This window comes from Mangifera indica, chromosome 9, assembly GCF_011075055.1.
Source record: "Mangifera indica cultivar Alphonso chromosome 9, CATAS_Mindica_2.1, whole genome shotgun sequence".
In the NCBI taxonomy this organism is placed as follows: Eukaryota; Viridiplantae; Streptophyta; class Magnoliopsida; order Sapindales; family Anacardiaceae; genus Mangifera; species Mangifera indica.
The window spans coordinates 14,369,261-14,391,924 of NC_058145.1; the positions used below are offsets into that span (position 1 = coordinate 14,369,261).

Below are 22,664 nucleotides of genomic sequence, written 5' to 3' on the forward strand. Positions count from 1 at the left end.
AAAAAGGAGAAAGAACAAACCCGTTGTCTCTTGTTAAACTGCTACACTAACAAAAAGGAAAAAGGAGAAAGAACAAACCCGTTGTTCTCTTGTTAAACTGCTACACTAACAAAAAGGAAAAAGGGAAAGAACAAACCCGTTGTTCTCTTGTTCCTTCCCACTGCTCCTCGTGCTCACGCTTTCTCTTCCACATTTCTTTTTGTTCCTCTTCATCCTTTTTCAATCTACCTTCCTCTTCTGATATCTACAAGATAATAATAAGGTAGAAATGAAGGTAAGCCTTGACCAAAAAAACAAAGAAAAGGTTAAAGAAAACCATAAGCAACAGCTTCCAGGATACCCTCATCTGCATTTTCCTCCTCCGCCATTCTTGTTCTGTTAATATTTCTCGCACCTTCAATTTCAGCTCCTGCTTAAACTCTTCTGATTGTTCATACAGTTGCTCATATTTTCCCTATATCATACAGAGTGGTTGAATTCCACAGATTGAATGTAAGGTTAGGACGCTCTTAATGGAAACTGGCAATGGAAATAGTATTTTTAAAATACAAGCAATGTACAAACTAGGAAAGACCAAGTAGAGTCACGAGCACAACAATTACTTCTCAGGAAAAGATACAAGCTCAGAAGATTAACGCATTCATAAGGTCAGAAAGGGTCCAGCTCAATTAAGTCTAACGGTAGTCTTGCCCTCATAAATTTATTATCATATTGGCACTGAAACAAGCAATTCAAATGTGGAACCAACCATGCCATTAGACCACAAATCATACTTGGTACACAAGCCAAGCAAAAAATAAGCTAAACAATGAAAAGTAACTGTAAGAGTTTCACTCAATTTTCTGTACTTCTCCAAAACAGCTACATATGATTTTGCGCATTAATACTGAAAGTAACATCAAATTGTGCTACAAAGATTTGAGTCAACTGATTGGAAGCTCATAATGATGGAACCCTATGCTTTGTCTCATATCACAAAGGTTGAAGGTAATAATAGTACCAGAAGTCCCATAACATATAAGTAAAGCGGAGGAGACAAACATCCAAACCTTTACTCCACTTCTCAACTGCAGCAAATATATAAAGAATTTCTAGAATGCCTTGCGATTCACAAAGATTTATATTGACCTTATAAGTTGCAACTAGACTAGGCAAACGGGTAGGTTACCCGCAGGTACCCACCCAAAAACAGGTATGGGATTTAAATATTTAGGACCGTATCCATGAGTTTTAAGATTTTGCAGGCCGGTCGAGTATGCTTGTGGGTACCCACAATTTAAAAAAAAATACTTTTAAGTAAAATATGTATATATTTTTCTCACTCTATCATCCTTTTAGCTTAGGGTTTTCAATTTCATTTTCAATTTAACTCCTCTTCTTTCTCAAGTTGTCACAACTCACGAAAATCCCCACATTCATTCCCATCTCTCTCCCTCCACAACAAACACTTTCTTTCCTGCTCCTCTGCCACCTCCACCAAAGCTTTTGACAGAATCAACAAAATCTTGGACTTTGATCTCGTTGGCTAGAAACAATTGTGAGAATCTTTGGCCAAAATCTCCACAAATTTAGTTCTGATAAGTGTAAAATTTTAGTTTCTGCCCAAAAATTATTCTTTTAGCAATTTCTTCAATAATTGATTACATTTGGACTTTCATTCCTATTCTGCTAGATATTTCTTTCATTCCTATGAGGTGGACAACTTTAGCAATTTCTTATAGGGGAGGCTTTCACTAGGGTTGGTGTGACTTTTTTTCGAATGATCTTGAGATTCCTCTTTTGGCTGTATCATGATCATGAGTTGTCTGCCACATGCTCTCATTTGTCTAACATAGTAGTTAACAAATTTTGTGATTTGTCTGTGGCCATGTAAAATGCCTTTGGCAAAGCCCTTTGTGCAAAAGTGGTAATTAGTGAGGAAAACTGCTGGCTGGCAAGCTAGGATGATGAGAACAGAGTGTTTGTGACAACTTCTTCCAAGCACAGCTGATAAGAATGTTGTTAGCAACAAAATGGATGTTGGTATGCTTTTGGTAAATTTAATATATTTTTATAGCTACTCTTTGTTCTTTTATTCTCATGTTTCAAAGATTTACATGACTTTATTTTAAGTATAAATAAGTTTCTTCAATGCTAATCTACATATACCACTACACTCATCCATACAAGGAAGCTAATTCACAAGAAACCAATGAATTCATTTCCTTTCCTTCTGTCAATAGTCAATAACACCAATGAATTCATTTTTCCAAATTTGAAGCATCCAATCTGCATATCTTCCACTTGATTTGCAGAATTAAAAAAAACACACCTTAATTACACAAGTAATCCACGGGCCCACGGGTACCCACAGGGTCAGTACGAGTTTTCATAATTCCTACCTGTATAATTTGACCCCATTTTATTTGTACCCGTATCGACCTGGCCCGGCCCACCTGGTGGCCTGGTCTAGCTGCAACCCTCAACCTCTAAAAATATCAAGAAAGCATTCCAACTCAACATTTTATTATATTAATTTCAGAATATGGTATAGCAACCCTCAATTAACAAGTATATCAGATCTAAACCTAGAAGGCTAGAAATCTAACTCCAAGAAGAATTCATTCGACTATACTGAAAACAAATAACTCAATGAACATATATGTTCAAAATATTAAAAAAAAAGAAGACAACAGAATAAGTGATTTCTCACATACCTCGTCAACTAATGACTTTATTTTAGAGGCTGCATCTTTCTTCAACTGCTTCTTTCTCTTTGCCCTAAGTTCTTCTGCAGATCACAGAAATTAGGAATCAGCTTTTTTCTTAATTTACAAATGGATAGAATTATAATTCATACTCTTGAACAGAAGAAAAAAGAGAAAAGTTGCATTATGCCAGAAATCAGGTTATAAGACAGTTAAGATATGGCCATGGGAAGTAGCCATCCCAATGACACTTTTCACCTAAAATCCTAATAACATGCAATATAATTCATAAAATATCTAGCCAAGTAAGAACATATATGACCAGATTTGCATCATGAGATACCTCTACAAATGAAGTGAAACCAGAAAAAGCAGTTAAACTCAAGCACAAAGAAAATGACGAGAACAAAGTACTGACCTTTTGCTGCATTAACTTGAGTAAGAATATAATCCCTTTCTTGTTCATCACCCAATAGTTGCTGTGCTTTTGCCAATGCTGCTCACAGTCAACAACTTTGAGTACCAACTCCTCAAAAAATTTCATGGAAAAAAAATGATTGAATTTATAAATATGCCCTCGGGGCATATTTGAAGTGGGCAATAACAGCTCTATGGTGGGAGAAACATGAACCAGAGAGCGCATCACATATCAAAAACACTCAATTACAAGTTGGGATAGTATTTGTGATTTTGACATGCAAACGCATTAACAGCTTAGCACATCTCACAAGAAACTGAGTGGAAAAAAACTTAATACATCTTCCTTAGGAGATACGAACTTATTAAAAAAGGGTCAAATTGAAGACAGTCAGAGTTCCGTCTGATATCTATAAAATCAACCACAACTTGATTCTTTAATTCCTCCCCCCAAACTTGGACTGAGTGAATATTCCAACAAACTAATAGGAGTAACTTTTTTTAACAGTGGTATAGGCAGCCCAAGGTCCCTGATAGATGACACAGAAAATTCAGATAATAAAATGAAAGAAACCACCAGAGATTCTTTTGATGTAGGACAGCCTAGATATTTTAGTGATTTTATTCTATTTTCATATATTTTATGCAATGTTAGGGTTTGTTTTGTAGGAGGTAGTTCAGACTTTTGTCTTTTTTTGGCTAAGGTTTTTGCATCCTATAAACAGAGGCCATGGCTTTTATTATTCTCAGACATGATTTATTACTGAAAATGAATTTTGGCTTTCTCCCAAGGTTAATATGTTTCTCCCCTTATTCTATCCTTCCTTTTCTCCATTACCCCTACTCCACCTATTTTCAACTTTGCAAAATTAAAATTCACTATTCTACTAATTGTTTATGCCAACTATTAAAATTTTATTATTTTCTACTTCCAAATAGTCCACAGCATCACAAGGTCTATTTACTTCATTAAAATGTCTAAATTCCATAACTAGCAAGAACAAATATCCCTTTAAAATAGTTAGCTTCAACAAGCAAATTAAATTCTTGCAATTAAATGACAGAAAGATCATAATGGAAATGAACTTTGATATAATAATCAGAAAAGAAGTTTGGAAAACAAAATCCTTTATCAATTGAGGGTCTGATTGTGTATTTTGTTGAAACCAAAATTTCGAAGCCTGGAGACTTCACAACATTGAAGATAACAAAGAGGCCCACTTTATATATAAAGGGAAAATATAATTTCACAAAGTTCAATAATTAAATCTCCCATCTTAAAGGTTTCGGGGAAAAAGAGCTTATACACAATCCATCAAGGAACCTGCCTAGATTTGATGACATCATTTGCGTTTGCTAAGTGAGATAACTATAAGCAGACTGTTATCATGACAAAAATCTTCCTGATATAATCATATAATGAAATACTTCTATTATCCTTTTTTTTAATCTGATAAAAACTTTTTATCTACTACAAAAGAAAAATGATATACAGAAGATAAATGAAAAGCAACAAGGCCGCAGGGGCTAAAACAACTAAGCTCTGCCACAGAACTCTATCTGGCAGAACATAGAGCAATAAAGGTTGAGTTTGCCACTAATCAGACCAGTGCACATACTTGTAAACCTTATCATACCTTGACATCTTCCACAAAATCAACAACTCAACAGAATGTAAGCTTTTTTTTTTCTTCCCTCTTTATTTTTTCCAAAATGAAAAGAATACTAGTGCACCTAAAATATGCATATAGCCAAGTTTGGACCAGATGCTAATATTAGTAAAATATGTTATCGGTAAAATAGTTAGAACCGTGTACACCAAAACCACAAGCACGAAAGGCAAAAAGTTTTACCCATAGCTCTCAATTCAAACATAGCCAATGCATAACTTATTTGGATATAAAGAACCTTCAAGTATACATGATATTATTAACTGACTATCAGGGACATGCTAGTTTATGTTCCATAAAAAAGTACCGATTTAGTTTCCTGAAAATTAAAGTATGCCTGATACCTAAGTTCCCAAAATCTGTCCAACTAAGAATAATATTAATATCTGACAGCACTTTATCTTTAATGGTTGGCCTAAACAATTAGGCCTTAAGTCTCAAAAACACTATAATACCAATAGAAGGTTTTTCTCAACAGTTAAAGTGTATGTCAAACAACAGTAGAACAGAAAAAAATTGAGGATATCCTGTTCCCTTGCAAACTGAACTTTTGGGGCTTAGCAGTCTTAACATAGAATTGTAGAGATTCCGTAGAAAAGCAATGTAGTAAAAATGAGAAGCCTAATATGATATCTTTACTCTCTGTAACCAAGAAGGGTATGAAGCGTGGATCTGTTTACCTGCAAAAGCTTCCTTTGCTTGTGGATGCTTGCATTTGTCAGGATGAACCAACAAAGATAACTGTAAATGTTTCAAACACAAATGCGTCAAACAATGGTAAACTCTAAAGATAAGCACTAATCAGCAAATTGTTTATTCATCCCTTTCTCATTTTTTGTCTTCAAAAAATAGAAAGAAAAAAAAGAAAAATCACCTTACGATACTGCTTTTTATACCATCTGGAGTTGCATCAAATGGTAAGTTTAAGTACTCAAATGGATTCAGCTTGAAACACGATAGAATCCTAATTGTTTACAGTTTTTCAACAAGAAGAGATCAGTTACCATAAAGCAAAATAAGCCACAGAAACAAAGAAAATTACATTAGATAATGAATGCAGGCTTCAAAGAAGTTTGCATACATACAATCAAAAGAGAAACACAACAATAAACATGAGAAATCCTTCCAAGAGAGGGGGGAAATGATGATTATAATCTGGAAGGATGGTGGTAATAATGCAGGCATTAGTAAATCGATGATAAAAATTAAACTAATGACTTTCTAATAAAAAAGCTAAGTAAAACTCCTTATGAAAGAGGGTTATTTTTTAAGTTCAGGGTAAACTTTCCACCAATAAATGGCCTGAGTGAGGCAACCAAACCATATAAAGAAGAGGGATTTGTTTATCTAATGCTCATACGCAAAATGAATTTGGGCTTACTACTCGATGTGATGGCAGTATATGTCAGCAAATGAATTAAAATTTATAAACCCTTAACCTTAAAAAATGTGACTATGAAATGTCCTAGGAGTTTCTAGATTGTTATCGAAGATGAGTTTTAGAAGTCTGTTTATTAAACACCATGGCCCTACTTTACTTCAAGAAGAACTAATCACTTTATTATCCAACACACTCCACAAAATTATTCACCTAGAGCAAGTCCTGGTAAAATAATCAGAAGAAACCCTAAATGATGAAATTAAGAACAGAAAGGATGTGTTGATTAGCATCTCTGCATCTCTATCTTTCCTTTTCAAGCAGTTATGCAATCATAAATAAAACATCATTTCAGTTTCATCAATAAATTAATTAACATAAGATTTTATGAAGTTGAAGGTACAAATTTTTCATCACAATCATTATAGCCAGCCAGTCCTGAAGTCTAATAAAATTTTGATATATTTTCATCATTCCTTCCCAAAAAATAAGTTCTCTAACTGTAAAAAGTACCCTGAGTATCTAACGAGTAAATGGAACCCTCCCCATCTTCACACCAGCATTTGAAAACTATAACATCATTTTCCTAAAGGAGCAGAACATATGCATTAACTATTGCACAATCCCTCCCTTATGTATAGAGAGAAACACCAATTTCAAACTCTTATTTAATTTAATTGTTGGTTTTCTCAGCCCAGTTCATCTACAGAATAGACGTTTCCCCACAACATAGATATTTATATAATAAAAATATGAAAGATAACCTATTCCTCCTATTGTGAATTCCAATTCAGTACATACGAATTAAAATTATACCTGAAAAATTGTTCGATCTAAAACACAAAACACATGTATTTCATCCAACGTAGAACTACATATATTCACGTCATTAAATTACAATATATATATATATGAACTGATTTTTTTTTTTTAATTAGATGACAATATGGAGAAAGTTTCTCTTGAAACCCCAACAGCTACAAATCATAAGCAAATTTAATGATCTAAACTAACAGAAATATATACAAAAATTCGGAGATAAGTCAACACCAGAAACCCTAATCTCCTATTAAAAAACGAATAATAGCATCAAACGATCGACAAAGAATGAAACAATTAACAGACAGAGAGAAAGAGACCTAAGGACTTCGTTATCTCTTTCAACTTCGCTGACTTCGGCGAAGAAGCTTTTAAGAAGCAAATCCTCGTCGACGGTGTCTCCCATCGCGCCTTTTGTGTCTTCTTCTTTCTCCCTACTCGAGTAACGTTACAGATGGCTCATTGTGGGAGTAAAGCTTACGGTCCAGATTAAATAAAAATTAATCTTAGTATTAAAAATTATTAAGATTATTTTAACAAAACAGTACAAATAAAATTCTCACTAAAATTATTATATTTATAATTATATATCTTTATATGTATTTAATTATATAATAATATACCTTAAATATATATTTAAAAATAAATAAATATAATTTTATTATAAAATATTATTTAATTATACAATAATATATTATTTTTTAATAAATTGTTTTATAATACCCTTTTTTAAATAAAAAAGTCTACTTAGGCCCAAGGTTACTTGGGTGTAAAATAAAAATCACTTGTCTAAAAGTAAAATTTGTCTGGTAAAAGCCCAATACAGTATCTAACAAAAGAGATTACATACTTGGGAAGTTGAAGCTTCTTTACCCATTACTACAAGTCACCAGCCAAATGCAAAATCACAAAATGCTCTTTCAGTTTCACTCATTAACATTACCATAAACTTGGGTCACTACTCTTCATACATTCATGCAAACACGTTACTTCCCTTTTGATTAATTTATGGTTTATTCACCATTAATGCTGTTATGGGCGCTCAGAAGAGCATCCATGCTGGCAAAGGTCTCTACTTTTCTACTTTTTTTTTAAATTGATTTCACGATTTTTATTATATTAATTATGTATTCTTATATTCTTAATTGCAGCCAAAATTGATGTTAATGTTGATTTTACTCACAAGCTATTTGCTTCTTTGATGTTTCCTCCTCCCAGGTTTTTTCCCCAACTCTTTTTTATTTTTAATTTATTAATACATTGCAATTGTTTCTGTAACTAAGCTTTCTCTATCACTGTTTTTTGTTCAACAGGAATACTTCCAGTCCCCTTTCTTTTGTAATTGGTTGGTGGGTATTTTAGTTTGTTAATATGTCATGTTTGCTTTCTGGTTTTGTGTGAAATTATAACTTTTGTTTTTTTATCTTGAGTTTTATTATTGATTTAGTGTAGAGATTACAAGGTCGGTATAAAAATTGATTCAACGTGTTAATTGCAGTCTATGCATTAAACATCCTAATTTATTTGGTGGAAGTGAGAAGCTTGATGTTTCTTGGGATAAAGGGCTTTATGATTCGAATGTGTTGGTAGCTTATAGAAGGCCAAGACCTGAATGGCTTACTCAGCAGTGCTTTTTGTTCAGGTACATATTTCCACATCTCTTTAAAGCCATTTTCCCCTTTTCTCTCCTTTTTTTTTTTTTTTTGGATATCTGGTGAATATATTCAATGGGAGATATAATTTGTATTATTTGGACAGTTTTAGGACTTCTCATACCATTTTAGTGTAATCAATAAAAACCCTATTGATAATTATAAGTGAAATTTGATTTTAAGCTGAATGCAGCGTTTAATTTTTTTTCAATTTCTGCAGCATTCTCTTTCAGAAGAAATTGGGATCCATGGTGTTCCCATTGAAAACTTTTCCCATTCTGGGAGTGGAGGTGTGAATTTGTCTCGTTTATCCCTTGGGTTAGATATGAGTGAGCCTGCAAGTTCCAGATGGACGAGCACAACTAGTATAAAATTTGAGGTTTGCTGAAGATTCTTGACTTATCACTTACTGAAGTATTTATTTGGTATCTATTTTCTAATAGTTTGCTTACCTGTAATTCATGAGTCCATTATTTATTCCATCCAGAGAATAACTTCATTGTGCCATGCAGCATGTTTGTCCTGTAAATGATGATTGGCGCTGTATAAGTAGAGATCTTGATGGATTTCCTGTGACTTGCAGGTAATTGAGACTTGTACTTCTGCCTTTCAAATGATGTGATGGTCCGATTTGTAATTTTTTTTTTTAATGTTTGCTATGCAGTGGTAGTACCTCTGACAGTATGGTGGTTTTGAAGCAAGAGTCTCGATATGCAAAGGCAAATGATCACAGTTTTTCTCGTGTAAAGTATCTCTACTTGCCAATACATAGTGCGATATTTTTCCTGCAGTTTGATAAGTGTATTTTCATTGCTATTTTCTTGTATCCACTAACTGTGAGTTGCTCATCTTATCAGTTTAGTATACAAATAGAACAGGGAATTCCAGTGCTTTCAAAGTGGCTAATCTTCAATAGGTTCAAATTTGTTGCGTCAAAGGGTTTTAAACTCGGAGCAGCATTTCTCTTGACAAGGTGAATAACGTTTCTTGTGGTTCAATTATGCTTGTTTGTTAAAACATGTCTGATGCTAAGCCATAGTTTAAAGCCGGAAAGGCAGAAAGCTGATATGTGACTCAGGAGATCAGCTAGGAATCTTAGCAAGCACATTAGAACATTTCAGATAGCTTAAAAATGCCATACTGTCCCCTTTTTTTCAGAATTTAGAAATAATAAATTGATGGGAAAAAAGAAGAAAAATCATGACCTATAATATACGAAACATGAGAAGAAATAGTCAAATTTTGTAGAGTAAAATGGTTAAATGTACTACAAGAGTACAAGTGGATGCCTAGGCAGACTAATTAAATTAGGTTTTTAGATTATTGCCATGTTTACATCTCTCCTTCCTTTTCCTTGTATAGTCTGACAGGTGGCTCCATAGTTGGGGACATGGCTCCTTATCAAGCATTTGCAATTGGAGGTCTTGGTAGTGTGAGAGATATGGCAAGGGTGCCGTTGGATCTGGACGATCATGTCTGGTTGCTAACACTGAATTAACATTCCCTCTGGTACAGAATGGCTTTATTTCATCCTTATTCTACTTAACCTTGAGTTCTAGTAAGTTCTATATGATACCTGTCACTTTCAATATCTTGACAATATGGCTGTCTTACAACAGTGGCTGTGTTCTTGTACATCTTGAGTAAATAAAGTTCAACATTCCTGGATTCTTTTCTTTTTTCTTTTTTTTTTACTATTTGGCCTAGACATTTAGTCTGTGGATACATGCCATGCAACAATGCAATGGCAAAATTTGGACAATTTTGGGTTACTTCTAACAACCTATATATATATATATATATATACACACACACACACACAGATTCGAAATTTCTGTAATGCCCATATATGTGTGTATGTGTGTGTGTGTTAGTCTTTTGAAGAATATATAAAACTGTTTGTTTGTGACTACAAATTGTTTCCAACAATTTTGATTTTTAAATTGCTGCTATTTGAGGGGGCTTTTCATTGTCAGCATATAGAGTAGTTGTTAAAATATAAAGTTCTGTTGTTAGAGCCTATTTAATGCAATATCATATCTTTCATTATTCTGAACATAAAAAAAAGGATTAATTACTAGTTTCTTGTCATGTGTATTTTGTTTTGGTTTGCTATACATAAGTGTTTTTTTTTTTTTTTGGTAGATTATAAAGATCAGTCTTCTATTCAGGAACAATTCCAACCTTCTATGTCCTTTCACTGTTAGCAATTAGCCGTTCGTAAATAAAAAGAAATGTCATTTACTGGGATAGTTGGTTTAGAATTTTGCAGTGGTATTTTCAGTGTTCTAATTTATTTAATCGTGAGATAAGTCCATGGTTTTTGTTTCGGTTAATAGTTTAATCTGCCTTGTGATTGCCATTAAATTCCACAATGAAAACTTATGACCATGATGGTGATACCACTTGTTAGCATCTTTAGCAACAGAGGGCTACTTAGTTGAGACTGAACTGATTCAAAGCATCCAAGGACCTCTTGTATAGTTCTTATATATTTCTTTTCCAAAACTAGTACAAAATTAAATGAAAACTATGTATATTAGCATATTTTAGGAAAAAAAAAAAAATTTTGGAAATGTTTATAATAAAAAGTACATTGATATTGATATTTTGCAGTAGGAGAAGAATTTTTGGGATTCTGAATCTGTTATTATAAGTTGAAAACATCTTCAAGTCATTAAGGTTAGTTTTGGGTTTCTCAAGCCTTGTTTTCCAAATGCAATCCTGAGGCTATTTTTATGTGCTTTGGATATGCAATACTAAGGTTAGGTCTAAAAGTATACCAATATCCCTAATGTTCTTGATCTTTTAGATTATGAGCAAATACTGATCAAATAGATGATCGAGCTATGATGTAGGGTGTATTCTTTCCGCTGTCATTTCTGTTAAATGCTCTGTTAGATTCAATCAAAGACCTATCCGGGCCCAACTTGTATGCTCCATTCTTTACCACTTGACCCAACCACATAGTAGTTTATTATCTCCCAAGTTAGATCTTTTTTCATCAATGTGGTAAGCTAGTATATATGCACGTGTGCACAGAACTAGACTTTTGATCTTGTGATGATTTTCAGGTTTCAGGTTATGGAGGTATTGACAATCTGACTGGGTTAGTGTAGGATCTTTCTTTCCTTATACACCAGCTATCCTACTTCCCCCTTACGCCCTCCACCACCCTTGGCTCAACAAGGTGACATGGATTGTTGTGGTCCTAATTTTAGTGGTGATTGAATGGAGGTGTCTAAATTATCAGGAATACGAGGGGCTTATGTTTTTTTATTCTTCTTCTTTTGACAACCCATGTGGGCCTTTTCCTAGATTGTCATATTTTAGACGCCGTTTAGTTGTTGATTGTTTCTGTGAAACCAAAAAGATGAATCTATCTACTTTATGCTTGATTTTGTTAAAAAGCTCATGATAGGTTTTTTTGAGATTCCCTAAATTTGGTTGTAAAGCAAAAGGCATCCCTTAACAGCTTTTGTTTCAGGTTTAATCTCTTATACGGTCAGTCTGGTTATGAACATCAGAACCAATTGAAAAACATGGGGACGTATTGATTATAGTTGTTATGTGGTTTCGATAGTGGTAAAGCAGAAGGTTGGTTCAGGGTTCCGTAGACATGTCCTTCCACTTTACTTTCAACTTTGATTTTCTGAACTGGAACTTGATGTTTTAGAGGTTCTGTGTTCAGCTTTTTAAGCTAACTTGTGTGAACCTTATGATTTCTAATATTTAAACATAGAAGGGATTTTCTACGTTCTTGTTGCCAGCAAAACTTCTTGTCTTGTCCTATGATTATGAGCATGAGTTTCTTGCATAATGAACAGAAAAAAATACAGAATGTGTTTCTTCTTTTGTTTTCACTTGTCTTTTGCTTCAATGCCCCTGTTAGTTTTCTGTATTATATACCAAACATATGCTGTGTATTCTTGGAATAATGATTATAAAGAAGAAAATAACTTTCTTTAGTTTAAGACAATGTATGCAGAAGCTTGTTAATTGCCGCTGAATTAAAATGCTGTCTCTACCTCTGCTTGATTCATGAGGCATTTTCCTAATTTCACTCCAGTGCGTGTTCCTCTAGCCAAGCCACAATCACACAATTTCAAACAAGAAGGCAACTCCTCTGCAAAACTGAACAACCATGTTTATATCTTCATTGATTTTTATAGTTGTTCAAATTCTTGTAGTAGTTTTCTCTAATCCTCTACAAACATGGGGAACCTGGATGTCAAGAATACCCCCTGGGCTAGAAGAAGGCATTTTATGATAGAACTAAAACAGAAGCAGAAGCCATGCTGAATGAAGGTTCCTATTCTGTGTGGCTTCTGTGTTATCACTTTTATTCTGCTGCTTCTTTGATTAACATTTTTAACTTTGTCGGCCGATTGACTGTATTCCTAATGTATACACATTTTTTAAACAGCAATTAAATAGTGGCTTTGTTTATTATATTTGCTAGGATATGGTTAAATCTTGTAAACATTGTGAGGGCTTTTAACTGTAGTTTTTAAAATTTTAATATGGATCTATTTACTGCAAGGATTCTGTTTGATACATTTATGTGAAAAAAAAAAAATTATTAGGGATGAAGAAGTCTGAAATATACTGGTGTGCAATAGTAGCAAAGTATCATGCATGTAGATATCTGCATCATCATTGGATTGTATACGTGATGTGGAAGTGGCATATGATCAGATCATGCTGATCTTCAGTGTGTCATCTAAATTGCAAGATTAGGGTCATCAGCCTTTCATTACCCATTGATAAATTGTGATAAGTTCTACAACTCATCTTTGTGATTAATACTGGAAATTTTTTTTTTTTTTGGGTAAGTATTAATGCTGGAAATTTCATGCAGGCAAATCAGTGCTTTTGTGCCTTATGATCTTTGAATACTTGTACTTCTTGAACTCAGGTAACTTTCAAGGACTATGACTGACCTAAAACCTCTCTTTCTGTTTCCAGAACAAGATGTTAGAAGGTGCTGTTTTCTTGGATGGTGGCACTGACTTGGGCTCTGGTTGTCAAGTACCAGGTGAGTTTCATCCTTTCACTTGGCCACGAAACGCACTGCTGATAAAATTCTGTCATCATTAAGATACAATTCCACCTCCAATATTTAGATTTTACAAGTACCATTTCTTTTCTGTATATGTGCCTAGCAGGAACCGTTATTTTTTCAAATAAACATGTTACTTCTAAAGCCTTATTCATTAAGACATTTTCTCCGTACTTATTTCACTTCGCTGTCTTTGCGGCCTCACTGCAGCTCACAATGATGTCTTTATCCCTTGAATGTTCATCTGCAACGGTGTTGGCATTGTAATGCTCTTTCGGTAACTTATCTTTATGGTAATCCTTGATTTGGGACTTTCAGGAAATCCAGCACTAAGACAAGGCAAACCCGGATCCGGAATAGGGCTTGGATATGGTCTGCGATTCAGGTCTCCTTTTGGTCACTTTCCAGCTTGATTGTGCTGTCAATGCATTCCAACAGAAAACACTTTACTTCAGCATCACTAATCTTGCTCCATAAATATCTTTCGCAAGAAGAAAGTTGCAAATTTCATGCATTTTCCTCACTCGAGTAAAAGATGATCCCCATATCGTGAGAAGATGGAACGGAAGGGATTGATGTATGGAGTTTCAAGCCAAAAAGCAAAGGCTTTCCTGTAAATTCACCAATGTGGTTCAAGCTACACATCTATTTTTTTATTTCCCCATACACGGATTTTTCTCACAAGATCAAGAGTAATAGAGTTTTATGTTGCATTAGTTATTGGCTATTAAATCTATTTTGGACTAAAATTTGATTCTTGACACAAAATTGTAATGTACAGTTATCTTTTAGTAGAAGATGAATAAATTCATGAATCAACAAAGTTCTTTTATCTTAAGGGCGTTTGTTGCGGGATTTTAAGATTACTTGGTAGTTTATCTTTTATTTTCTTGTTTATCAGTAATAAAATATTACAGTAATCTTTTATTACCAATGTTGACGTGGCAGGTAATATAGGTGGTAATCTGATTACCACCTTCACCTTAGGTATTTAAAGATTACTGAGGTAATCTTGATTTTTTATAATTATTTATTATTTTTAATTTTTTGAGATAAAAATAAATTTATTTTTAATTAATATGACAAATAATATAAAAAATATTTAAAAATAATTATATTCAAGGGCATTTAAGTAAAATAATTTATTAGTAATCTTTTATTATCATTAACCAAACACAATAATTATTTATACCTACCAAATTTTATCAAACATAGTAATAATTTATACCCAGTAATCTTCTAAGTAATCTATCTTCAAGGTAATCTTTCTATTTTGGTAATAAAACATTACTCAAACCAAACACCCCCTAAGTGTGTGCAACTTATTCATCCTAATACAAATCTCTGGAATATTGAAGCTCTTTGTTAAATGTTTGATTAAATCAACTAGTAATACACCGCCAATTTTTGTTTAGCAATGTTAATAAAAGACCAAAAGACTTATTTCCGAGAGTCTAGGGGGAACCCGTATGGAAGGTTGGTTGGGGATGGTAGCTAAAGATAAAAGGAAAAAATGAAATTCTAAAGGGAAAGTAACTTTTCAAAACTATTAATGAGAGAAATTGTTAAAATTTTAAACTAAAATAAAAATACAATAAAATTTTAGTTTTTTTAATATTTTTAACTAAATGATATTTTTATTTTTAATCTTAATAAAGAATTTTAACAGAATAAATAGTATTTAAGTTTTTAAAACTTTACATATAAAACTTTGAGAATATACTAAATATTAGGTGGGAATAAGCAAACTATGGGGGTTAAAAGAAAAAATCAATAACCCTAAGGACTGAAAATGAGTTTACACCTATCAAAATTCACCATTGGATGTGGTGTTCTCCCTAACTTTTGATTTGAAATACTTTTTAATATTTATTCGTATCTATTCAATTTTTTTTTTTTCAAATTCAAAAGCATTATATAGGTAAATTGTCAAGGGTGAAAAGCCACCTCAACAACCCCAATTAATTAATTATGTCCCAAAATTTTGAAACCTCATATTCTTTTCTAATGATTCTTCTCTCCTCGTTTAGTTGCCACGTAACCCTAATGTCGGCATTTCATTGCTCAACATATTTAAAATTTGGCCAAAGGACTATGTCCCACCCAAACTATGTTAAATTATCAAAGTTTCCTCTGTTAACTTTGAAAATACTATTTACCCACCCATGACTAAATAAATTTAACGAAACTCTAACCTCTGAAAATTAATCTTATTTTCCCTCCTAAAAGTTTAAAATCTAATATTTTCCCCTAAACCAAGTTTGAAAATATCACATTTTTCCCCCAAGATTTAGTTTCAAAACCCTTTCACTTTCTCTGCCCGTCTCTCCCTCCCGACGGTTTCCCTTCCTCTGACAGCCCCCTTCATTTCTACCCCAACCCATCCGACGTCGTCTGGGAAGAGAAATCGTCTCCCAGACTACGAAGAAGAGATCGATCGATTTCGTCTTCTTTGTCTGAAAGACGATCGTCTTCCTAGATGAAGACAACTGGTCTCCCAAGGGAGACGAGTCGTCTCGTCTTCATCTCGATCTCGTCTTCATCTCGATCTAGTCTTCATCTCGATCTTGTCTTCATTGTCTTGGAAGACAATCATCTTCCTAAACTACGAAGACGAGATCGATCGATCTCTTCTTCATCGTCTAGGAAGACGATTTCTCTTTTCAGAAGACGTCTCTCGATGCCAGATAGGTTGGGATGGAGTTGAGGCGGGCCGTCGAAGGAATAGAAACTGTCGGAGGGAGAGATAGCTGGCGATGGCACCGAGAAATAAACAGTTTTTAAACTAAACTCTAGAGGAGCAATGTGATTTTTTCAAACTTAGTTTAGGAGAGAAAAGTTAGTTTTTTAAATTAGGGGGGGGGGAAATGAAATCATATTTAAGTTTATTTTTAATATTAAATATAAAATAACAATTTTACCCTAAAAATTAACAATTTAAACTATCATAAGTGGTAAATGGGATTTTCAAAGTTAATAGGGGGAACTTTGAGATTTCAACATAGTTTGGGTGGCAAATAGTCCTTTGGCCTTAAAATTTTATTATTTAAACTCGCACACACTCTTTTTTTTAGGCTAAAGGACTTATTCCTACCTAAGTTTTGATGTGTTTCTAAAGTCCTATCCACAAAGTTTCAAAAACTCAAATATTTACCTATGGGTGTTAACTTTAACCAAAATAGGGTAAAATTATCATTTTATCACTAAACCCTAAATCCTAAGAATTCATATAATTTCCCTCATAATTTGAAAAACAAACAATTTTTTCTCACTCAAAAGTTTGAAAAATTCACTTTTTTCCTTAAAGTTTTCCTTCATTCTTTGGCGACAAGAATCAGTTGTCGTCGTCGACCAGTCACCCCACAATCTTCTTCTTCGACTGTCGCCTTCCACTAGAGTAGATTCATCTTACGAAAAGTCTCTTCGTCTCCTCCATAGAAACAAAGACAAATCATCTTATTCAACCGAAAAGACGAAGAGACTTCTTCTCTTCATTGGACGAAGACAATTTATCTTCATTAGATGAACCTACTTTGGTGGGAAGGTGACAATTGGAGAAGAATATGCTAGGGTGATTAGCCGATGACAGCGGTGGATTCTCATCACCAGAGAATAAAGAAAAACCTTTAAGGAAAAAATGAATTTTTCAAACTTTTGGATGGGGGAAAAGTTAGATTTCAAAACTATGAAGACAAAATGATATAAACTCTTAAAATTTTAAGGTTTAATAGTAAAATAATGGTTTTATCCCCTATAATTAACTATCTTGGTTAAAGTTAATAGTCTATAAGTGGATGTTTGAGTTCTTAAAATTCTGTGAGTGAAAATTTGAGAACGCATTAAAAACTTATGTGGGGAAAGTCCTCTGGCCCTTTATCTATATATATATATATATATAAAATCAAAATTGTCTTCACTTCTACATTAATTAAATTTAGTCGTGCAAAATTCTTAGGGAATGCTTGTTTGAGCAAAATTCAAAGTAAACATGGGATTTTTTTTTCCCGTTTAATTTCAATTTGATTGTTTTTACTTTTACATATGCTTTATTTTTCTCTATTGCAAAAACACACCAACAATTATCAATACCTAATTTAGAGGCAATTTTAGAATTCTGTAGTATTAGTCCTGTGCAGCTTCAGATGAATCCCTTTCTTTTTTTATTGAAGAAATCATTAAAGAACATCTTTCGATTATTTTTCAAATGAAAATAAAATAATTATAACCTCTTTGATCCAATAACTTAGTTTACCATCAAATTAAAATATTATCCAGTCTATCATGAAACTCACAGCCTCTTTAATTAATTTTGTTTTTTCATCCTCACGCAAAGTGGGACACATACATGTCTAACATCTCTCTCATACTTTACCAATGTAAAATTTGTCCATCCGTGTCGTAATAATAACTTAAAAAATAGAGATAATGAAAGCTTATTATATATTTTAAAATTATTTCCCAAAAGAATATTTGTGAACCTAAATTATAATTAAAGAGATATTATTTAAGTAATATTATATACACAATTTTTTTATACAAATAACAATGTATCATTATGTAATTAAATAATTAAAAATTAAAGATAAAAAAATACTTAATCATAAAATATACATCATTATTTGTATACACATAGTCTTATTACTATTATTTTAGTATTGCTAACATGTAGAAAATATTGAATGGATGTTAAATTAATATTTGAATAAATCTATATACATAAATAATAAATATTAATTTGTATATTAATATAATTAATAAGTGATTAGATTATATAACAACACATTATTTACAAATTAATATCGTGTTCATAATTTTATTGTTAATTAATTATTTTAAAAACAACAAATAATACAAGTAGAATAAAAACCTATTTTGCATTTTTTCCCGTTCACTTGATGTGATGCAGTGTAAAATTCGACCGTCGGCAGCTCTAAATAATACATCACCAAACAAATAAAATTGACAGACGGACTGACAACCCAACCCAACAAAACCTTTCCTTCATGTTCGCCAAGTCATTTTCATAATTTAATCCTTTTCGTAAACGCTATGAGTTTCTTTCCATGCGTGTCCCAACCCAGGATGTACTTGTCCATACATTTCTTATGTTCACATACAGAGTGATGGAAGAGGGTTTCAGAATGGGAGAATACAAATTACAAACCCAAGTTCAAAATGAAAATGAGAAAAGGAGGAGCCAAATTTAGCTCAGCTTCTTCATTTTGACACTAAAACCATAACTATTCTCTCACATTTGTAGTACTTACTGTACCACTTTTCGCCGATTCTAGTGGATCCCGTTTGATTAATTTTTCATACAATAATATGTACAAATAATCACACAGCAAAACGATTAAACCCACTTCCTACTATTGCCATAACCATTTGTTACACAATCAAATCAAATCAAAGCTTTATGCTTACCACTCTTTTCAATCCCTTGTATGTAAAGTTCGGAGCTTTTGGGGTTGGCAGGTTGTGGGCACTTTTACGCCTCTTCAAAACCATATTCCCCTCTATTTTGACTCCAAAATCTCTCCATTAACTCTTTTTCATCTTTCCACCTGTAAAAGTCAATTGATGAATCAACTAAAGTGTGTGTGTGTGTATATATGTTGTCAATTTGACATCAGAGCAAGATTTGAAAGGAAAAGAAAGACAGCAAGCAAATTTGTATACATAATAGTAGTATTGGGTAATATTCCAGAAAAAACAAAAATGTAGCATTGGACTATAAAGATGCTTCTTCAAGTAACAAATGTGTCGGTCACAAACAGAAAATGTTTATAACACTAGCCATTTAATTTTTTTTTTTTATATATATTTCCATTTAAAAGAAAATTATTTCCCATCTCAGGTTCAATGAACTCCACAAATTCAAAGCCTTCCCCAAAATAGAGCGCAATAAGGGCCTTTGGGAGTAACCATTTCTCCTTTAAGGTCTCCCAGTTCAACAAGGGTAAACAAAATCTACACAAAAATACAAATAAAGAGAAAAAGGTTCACTGAAATACTAAAAATTCCCCCTCACATTCTTGAATTTTTTACATCTAGGCTTTAATAAAACAACAATGAGCACCGACACATCATTTCTAGGGTGTTGTAAACAGATGTAGATAAAAATTCCCATATCACTGAGTAACCTAAGAGTTGTTCCATCGTAGAATCTAGCGTTTTGCTATTGCCATAATTGTTGAACAAAAACTGTTTCTTCTAGCATGAAATTTCTGTTAAAAATGTTACCTTTCACATTTAAAATCTAACCTACAATTGATCCTAACGATTCTGCACCTACTGTAACTCTATATTAATCAACTCAATGAGTCGACTCACAATAGCAGATAATAAAGTGCTATAAAGAAGTCGAAAATTTAACAAACATACCAGGAACAACTCTTGATCTTGATCAGTCCTTGAAAATGACCGAATCTGCAATTTTCATCAACGGTCTCAAACAATCCGGTGAGAATTTTCTCGCAAATAAGTTAGATTCTGAGTTATTCGACTCCCTCAACTGATGAATAAGCTGTGGTGACACTTCATTGGGCTTGTATGTGTAAGGGTGGCCGTTGGTGCTCCCCGTCCAATTGACCTGAGTGAGAGTGTAACGGGTACACCCATCCGGATCCTGCATTGACAACAAAGTCGGAAAATAATGCTCTTCTGGATAACACTGGTCCGCCGTGTAACACGGTTTCTTAAATTTATTCCAAAGCTTCCGATCTTTAATCACCACAAGCGCGTGCTTGCGTGTCAAAACGAAAAATTGAGATCCGACCCTAAACCGATCGAAAGGCACTTCCGGCGTCATCGAGTAGCGCCCACGCGCAATGTACCGCTTCCATAGCAATCGATCTTTGGAGATTATCTCGATAAAACTCTTGTACCGAACTCGGACTCCGAAAGCCGTGGTTGACTCGGGCGATGACGAGTAATCGAAGGTTGTAGAAGTGAACAGCGAGTTGTAAACATACCGAAACGAATGCAGAGGGATGCAGTGCTGCGAGAGGAGAGCGAAGAACGCATTGGCCGGGTCGTCGAGGATGGCAGTAGCGAGAAGCCTACGCGCGGCGGAGATGAGTGTAGGCGAGGCGCGGTAAGTGCGTTTAGAAGGAATAAATTTATGGGCAAAAACGCCCGATGGAGAAGTGATATTAACAGAGGGATCAGCGTGGATGTAAATGTTGTATTGATTTAGGTTAGCATTCTGGAAGAAACGGTTCCAGAGAGGAAAAATGAAGTTGAGAGTTGGTGAGGAAAAGGAAAGCGATCTTGAGTTTAGGGTTAGAAGAGGACAAATGAGAGCGAGAGAGAGAAGAGGCGCGATTGAAGAGAGAGAGGTCGTCGAGTTCGTCGCGGAGGGGAATCGACGGGGGGAAGAGTGAGGGGAGAAGATGCGGGGGGCGAGGAGAAAGAGAATTGAGAGGGAAAGGAGAAGAGAGAAGAAGAAAACAAATGCGGTGGAGTACATTGAGAGGCAATTTTTGAATTACGGTTAGGTTAGGAGTGCGGAGAAGGAATGTGGGGAGGGAGGAAGATGGAGGTGAAATGGTGAATGGTGGTGGTAAGTGTCAGAGAGAACGGGGACAGAAATGAGGCTTGTTTTGGTCTGGGTTTCAAAATCCCTCTTCCAGGTTTCAGGAAACAAAACACTACTATTACGGATGGGCTAGACATAAAAGGAGTGATCGATTATTTTAGTCTTTTATTATCTAAGTGATTTTGTTCGTTTAACACATTAACTATTAAAAGATTATTAAAATTTTATTATAATTATATATTTTTTACTAATTTTAATAATAAAATATTTTTATAATATATATTTATTTATATATTAAAAATAAATACATATAATTTTTTTATTTTTATTATAATAAATAAGTTCATAAATTAATTATTTTATTAATAAAAATGCTCATATTTTTATTTGATTATATACATTTTTATTTTTTAAATTTTAATTTAACTATATAGAGATAAAAAATTTTAAAATTAAATACTTTATTTCTCAAACTAACGCATAAAAATAATTCTGTTTTGAATTTCTTAAAATAAGACGTTCTTCTAATGGTATACGAGAATGAATTATTTGCCTTTACTTATTACAAGATGCCTCTTATAATGTCACTGCACTATTTTGTTTCCATTTGAATTTATATAAATTAATTTGTAAAATTGACAAGAAAAGTGTTACATATGACTTCAGAAAATATTACATTTTAATATTTTAAAATTATATTATTAGTATTATATATTATATTTGATTTATGTTAGTAAGTTAACTTGGCCCGTCAGCAGGGCAGGCTGTGTCAATTCTGATATTACTCATGACACCTCTTGACATAACAATTGAACTAGAGAAGAAAAATGAAACAAAATTAAATATAATTAGGAAACCATTAATCCACTGAATCTAAATGAGTATGATTTCTTCAAACTTGTAAAGAATTTCGCACCCCCAAAAAGATTTTAAAAAGAACTCAAAGAATTAAACAAAACAAAAAATACACTAACGTGTACATAGTCCAAACCACTAGACACTGGCGATTACTGAATAAAAATTTCCCTCACCCAGAATTCTTTCACCATTCCTTAAACCTCATCCACCACATGCATCATCCCATCACAAGAACAAATACATGCCTGTGGAGAAGCCATGAATGGAGAAAAGAAAGCCCGGAAGAAATTAATCTCAGAACAACAGCTGCTCTAGAATTCGGACATTTGAAGATAAATAATATGTGATCACATAATTAACAACATAAATGAAAGATGAATACAAGTCACATTGTATGCGCTTGGTCACTCTCCTTGACCCTGCCACACTGAAACCAACTCTTCCAGTAAAACAGCCAATATCTCGAACAGAAAATATGCATCGTGATTTCATCTCCGTGTAACATGACTCTATATATACATAAGGAAACAGGAGTACCTGAATGGATTTGCTCCTTCCATTGAATTCTTATAGCTATAGAT

The 22,664-nt window shown here is 33.4% G+C and overlaps 3 pseudogenes; 1 reads left to right on the forward strand and 2 right to left on the reverse strand.

Moving 5' to 3' along the window:
- Positions 1-100: 100 nt before the first annotated feature.
- Positions 101-7,461, reverse strand: LOC123226308 (annotated as a pseudogene).
- A 368-nt stretch (positions 7,462-7,829) lies between these two features.
- On the forward strand, positions 7,830-14,504 carry LOC123225159 (annotated as a pseudogene).
- A 4,249-nt stretch (positions 14,505-18,753) lies between these two features.
- On the reverse strand, positions 18,754-21,288 carry LOC123225045 (annotated as a pseudogene).
- Between the last annotated feature and the right edge of the window lie 1,376 nt (positions 21,289-22,664).